The sequence below is a fragment of the Piliocolobus tephrosceles genome, chromosome 5 (genome assembly GCF_002776525.5).
Source record: "Piliocolobus tephrosceles isolate RC106 chromosome 5, ASM277652v3, whole genome shotgun sequence".
Lineage (NCBI taxonomy): Eukaryota > Metazoa > Chordata > Mammalia > Primates > Cercopithecidae > Piliocolobus > Piliocolobus tephrosceles.
The window spans coordinates 165,916,296-165,922,299 of record NC_045438.1 but is presented as its reverse complement, the minus strand read 5'-3'; the positions used below and the strand labels follow the sequence as shown (position 1 = coordinate 165,922,299).

At 44.9% G+C, this 6,004-nt stretch overlaps 1 long non-coding RNA gene across 1 annotated transcript in view; it reads left to right on the top strand.

Moving 5' to 3' along the window:
* LOC111548537 overlaps window positions 1-3,955 on the top strand; it is a 34,176-nt gene extending 30,221 nt beyond the window's left edge. Inside the window, exons 3-4 of the long non-coding RNA XR_002733457.2 lie at window positions 1,276-1,611; window positions 2,450-3,955. This is a non-coding gene — a long non-coding RNA (uncharacterized LOC111548537). The remainder of the gene's footprint in view (window positions 1-1,275; window positions 1,612-2,449) is intronic.
* The last annotated feature ends 2,049 nt before the right edge of the window (window positions 3,956-6,004 follow it).

The window sequence follows — 6,004 nt, the reverse complement described above, 5'->3', positions numbered from 1 at the left end:
GAGTCTCGCTCTGTCGCCCAGGCTGGAGTGCAGTGGTGCGATCTCGGCTCACTGCAAGCTCTGCCTCCCGGGTTCATGCCATTCTCTTGCCTCAGCCTCCCGAGTAGCTGGGACTACAGGCGCCGCCACCACACCTGGCTAATTTTTTGTATTTTTAGTAGAGACGGGGTTTCACCGTGTTAGCCAGGATGGTCTCAATTTCTTGACCTTGTGATCCACCCACCTTGGCCTCCCAAAGTGCTGTGATTACAGGCGTGAGCCACCGTGCCTGGCTGAAATTATTTTTTAAGGAAGCCACAGAGAAGTGACAACTAAAATAAACCATATGTGGGCACTTTTGGGCAGTGTTTTGGGGCTTTCCTTGCCTCTATAGTGACCTTTTCTCATCTGCTCCCTCGTGGGAAGGTTTTGGAGCTGTTTCTCATTGGCTCAGATTTGCCAAATGGACTCTTAGCTTCACTCCTCCACTCCTGCTCACAGGGTCTTGAGAAATTTGTTTCACCTTATTGAGCCTCAGTTGAGTCGTCTGTGAATAGGAAGAGTCTTGATTACCTCTTGGAGTTCCTGTTATACATAAATGACAGAATATCTAGATAAACTGTGTGCAATTGAATTTTCTATTTTGCATCAGACTCTTTTTGTTTAGGAAAATAGGAAAGTGTTGAACAAGAAAAACCTCTTTAATCCCCTCTGCCTCTTACATCGAAAACTCTTAATTTCTAGAGACAAATACTTCAGTTTCCGTTGTAGCATATTTCAGTGTCTTTCTTCATGGACAGCCAAAAAGTGTTATCTAGTTCATAAACCATGTACTTCCCTATTTGTCAGGAGTGAGCAAAGGACTACTTGCACCAAATAGGGATTTTATTGTCACCTGGAGACCGTGGCTTACATTTCGATGGGAGAAGACAAGGAACAATTTGGAGCATAGAGCGTGCTTCTCAGTCTCTGGAAGGATGGCACAGCAGAAAAGGGGCACCCCCAGCCCCGAACACATCACAAGTGAGTATCACAGATGTCCAGGGCCTTGGCCTGGTTCCATATAGGCACTGTCCAGGCAGCTGGCCGAGGCTCCCTGCAGGGTCTCCACTTCCTCCTCCAGGCATGCTGCCTCCTCAGACCTTTCAGCGGGGTCATTTAGGGCTCGTATGCTGGCTCCCCAGTATGGGAATCGCCCATTTGCTGCTCTTGTCACTTTTCCCTTGTCATGTTTTGTCTCTCTCTCACACACAGGCACCTACTATTATTTAAAACATTGCTTTTGGCACTTCCCAGGCCAAGCTATAAATAAAGGATGGACTGACCTCATCCACTGTTAAATTGGAGCCATGGTGCATTGCCTAGAACATCGCGGATGACTCCGAGCAGCACAGCAGACCCACGGCTGAGAAAGAGCTCATTTGGTTCCTCTAACTAGGATGCTGTCCTGCCAGAGCCCTGGGGGTTCTCATCTCCTAGGGCAAGAGCAGCATGCAACCCTTATGAACCCGTCTTGGAGGGCAGTCAGGGAGCCCAAGATAAGACCATTGGGAGCCTCAGGTTCGCTCTAGGTGGTCTCCGTGCTGGAGAGCTGTATCTCTCATGAAAAGGACAGCTGACCATAAGAAGGAGGTAAGTTACTCACAGACAGGAAAATAAGAAGCTCCTACTTACAGTTGTGATATGTGCTGTAGCCATTTAATGTTAACGACATCCATGTGAGACAGGTGCTAGTACTACCCCATTTCATATTGGAGGACATTTAGGTACACAGATTGTGTGACTTGCCCAAGGTTGCCCACCTGGTTAGGGAAGCTCCGGGATTCCAATCCAGTCTGAACTCAACACCCGGGGTGGCACCTACAGGCTGGGGTCAACCTGGATGACTGCCTGTTGTATGGCCTGGCAACTAAAAATTGTTTTTTACATTTTGAAATGGTTGAAAAAATTAAAATAAGACGATATTTCATGACATCATGAAATTACATGAAACGCAAGTTTCAGCATCTACAAATACAGTTTGATTGGGGCATAGCCACTCTCATCTGTTTGTAGGCTATCCGTGGCTGCTTACAGGGTCCACATAGTCCACAAAGCCTGAGATATTTACTCTCTGACCTTTTACAGAACAAGTCACCAAACACTATTTTAAAATGTTAGCATGCATCAGAACCCCTTGTGGGGCTTGTTAGAATGCAGCTTCCTGGCCCCACACCCAGTCTCTGATTCAGTAAGTCTTCAGCAGGGCCTGGGAATTTCATTTCTAAAAAATTTCCCAGGTGATGCTCATGCTGGTCCACAGACCACTTTGAGAGCCGCTAACCTGAACTCCAGTGCTCTACTGCTTGTCATCAGGGTGGCCAGATCTTTCTCACCATGGCGCCATGGTGAGAAAGACGCCTAAATATCCCTAGTGCCACCTGCTGTGCAGCCACCTTTTGAGAAAATGTCCCCAATGATCTTTTCCCAGGTTAGCCTTTGTGGCTTGGGCAGCTGGCTTTTCAGAGATCTTCAGAGTGAAACCACACATCTTCAGAGTGAACAGCTGCTTGCCCCGATGTGCTCAAGTGGTGCAGGATGTGGACACATCCTAGTGAATGAGTCACACAATGTTACCAGATCTGTCCACAACAACCCAATGGGTGACATCGCCATCAGCAGTGCTGTACTTCCTCCCACCGATTTGTGAAGTGCAGGCAGGACACTAGATCAACTCGCTGCTGCTGAGGCCAGTGAACTCTAGGGCGTATTCCCATGTTCCTTTGCAGTAGCTGCTCGCCTTTGTAAGCATGTGAGTTATTCATGCTGTCTGTTGTGATCCTAAGGAATCCAATAGTCAGAACCAGAACTTCTGAATTACAGCCCAGCGTTGCTGTTTGGCGTCCCCAGAGAGCAGATTTTGAGATTAGCATGGGGGCAGTTAAGCGGGGCATTCTCTCTGGAGCAATGTCTAGCCGGGGTGGGACTGGGGAGAGGGAGAAGTGGGCTGCTGAGGCTATCACAGAGAGATGGCAGCCTTTCTGCAGCAAAGGCCTGAGTGCACACTCACCTGGCTATCACTGAGAGGACCCTCTGTTCAATAGGGCCACTCGGGGGTTCCCCTGCATGGAGATCTGAGTGTCCAGGGAGGGGACGTGGTGAGCATTTCTCTGTTCAAAGGGTGCAAAGGAAAATCTGCCCCATTCCTGCCAAAGTGGTTGATGTGGAGGAAAGGGGAGTGCCAGTTCTATAGACTGAGGTGGTGGCTGTTAGAAGTGCTCCTGGGCTAGTTGGTGTTCTGGAATTTTCCCCTCTATGTGAGATGAAAGAGCATATCTTTAAGAGCTGCAACTTTGAAGCTCTAATATGGAATGCTTTTAGTGGCAAGCAATACTTCGGAAGCGGCTTGAAGACCCCTGAAGATCCTTGGTGACCTAGGCAGTTCCTTTATTGCCAGGGCTGTGCAGGACTAAGCTTCAACAGCGCCACCATGGGGCAGCAGAAGTAATTGCAGTGGTGCATTGAGGGGTTTTCTTTTGCACTGAGGACTCAAGCCCCACCTTCACATTCACACTTGGTAAATCTTTGGGGTTCATGGACAATTCTGAGAATACTTAAGAGAGTGATGTTAGAATTTGATGTTTTGGTTTATTATATCAGAAAATAAAAGAGGTTGCATTTATAGCTCAGTTTGTGGTTCATATCAATTTAAATAGCTTTGAAATGCTGATAGGACCGTCATGGTTTTTTGGTTGCTGAAATCCCATAACTGAAGCAATGCCTCAGTAAGCTTTTAATCCACAGCTCCCACACCCAGGTCTATAACAAAGTTTTTACATGCCTATGGGGAAAAAGAATTATGAGGCAAACATTTATAAAGTTAACTTTATTACATTTCTAATCCTAATTTTTTATTCTGCTAGTGTATTGTTATATATTTTCCTACATATTTAGTGCAAACATTTTCTCCCTCTTATAAAATGTTAGTGATTTTAAATGACGGGATTTTAAAAAATGTTTTTACTTGGCAAATAAAGACAGCAACCTAATACCTACCTCTCAAAATATTTGTAAATTGTACTGATCTATAAAATCTATTAAGTATGAGATTTGTTGATATGATGACTCATAAAAGCAATGTAATCCAAATTAAAATTTGTAAAATGCTGCATAATTTACATAGGATTTCTCTCTCGAGTATCTTTAAACCATCAAGTTAAGTGTGACTTCAGACGGGCGCAGTGGCTCACGCCTGGAATCCCAGCACTTTGGGAGGCCAAGGCGGGCAGATCACCTGAGGTCAGGAGTTCGAGACCAGCCTGGCCAAAATGTTGAAACCTCGTCTCCACTAAAAATACAAAAATTAGCTGGGTGTGGTGGCATGCCTTGTAGTCCCAGCTGCTCGGGAGGCTGAGACAGGAGAATTGCTTGAACTCAGAGGCGGAGGTTGCAGTGAGCTGAGGTCACACTACTGCACTCCAGCCTGGGCGGCAGAGTGAGACTCCATCTCAAACAAAGAAAAGAAAGAAAGAAAATATCCTCTAGTCACTTCTAGTTACCACAACAGTTTGATTTTAATTATTAGAAGACCTACTTCTACGCAGAAATATAAACTCCAAACCTCTGGATATGGGGACAGAAATCACCATAGCACACTAAAAACTTTGTCCAAAGAAATTCTGTCTTCTATTTCCTTGCCGTTAACCATTTTATATCCTTGAGATGGTGTTGAGTTGAGCTGCAAAGCCGGCCTTGGCCACCTGCCCTGATAGTCTTGCCTAGATGCTCCAGCACCTTGCCCTGGGATGTGGCCAAATTGGCCACCTGCTGTTTTGTTCGTCCCTCTGATTTCTGTCTCAGTTGCTCTCTTTTGGAGTTCTGGAGTTGTGTATGTGCTTTTTCTTGTTCTGGGTCAGTTTTTTTCTCATCTGTCAAACCAGGACACATAATTTTACAAGGTTACACAGTGAGGAAAGCCTTGCTAAATCTTACCGCTACGATTCACGGCATTGCAGAGGCCCTGCTTGTAGAGCTGCAACAGATCTCAGAAGTTTTAGGCTAATTCCTTCATTTTACAGACGACTAAAATGAAATCCAGGGAGTTTAAGTGGCATGATGAGAGCCAGAGGATCCCTTCTCAAGAAACTATGGAACAAAACCTTCGAAACGCATACACTGGTACAGAGTTAGGCTGAGAGGAGCCTGAGCTTACACAATGTGGGCGTCCTCTTTCAGAAAGAAGAAATACAAAATTAAGTATACGATTGTTATCATTTAGAAAGATAAAGGAAATTACCATGAATTACACACTTTCAAAACCTGTGAAATACCACAAACAACATAGAATCCAAGAAAATAATATGTTTATTGCTTAATTGTCCAACCAATCTCTGGAATTCCTGTTTTCTTATATTTTCATCTGCATAATGTTTGATTGCCTTTTCCTCTGACCACAGTTTTGTAATGTCATTTCTATAGAGATAATAGTGAGAAAATTCAGTCTTTAGTACAATCGATCACAATTTGGTTCTTATTGATAATATGAAAATTTTTCTTTCAGTTTTACAACTCATTATTGGTAAGTCATGTAAGTTTTAGTGTTATTGTCAAGTTGTGGATAACTTCTGTCAACCTTCTTTCATATGTAAGCTGTAAGATGTGGAAAATCTTTTGACAAACTGGCTTCTGACTGTATCTTTTTCAGACTTTCATTCCCTTCCCCTCCATGTACTTCCCGTGCTGTGGAGCATGTTTGGGCTAGGAGATGACCTGTGACCCTGGGGGATGACCTGTGACCCTGGGAGATGACCTGTGATCCTGCACTTCAGGTCACACGCTGGGTGCATCAGCAGAATGGGCTTTCTGGGCATTCCCGGAAGCTATGTCCACACCAGGATGGCAGCAATGATTTTACTGTACCTGGAAGTAATGATGAGCTGTGTAAATGTAATCCAAACTAAGTTTATCCCAATCCTCCACTTGCTTTGACTTGGAGCACTGAAGGGCTGTGTCCTAGGTGCACATACACATACACACACACATGCAC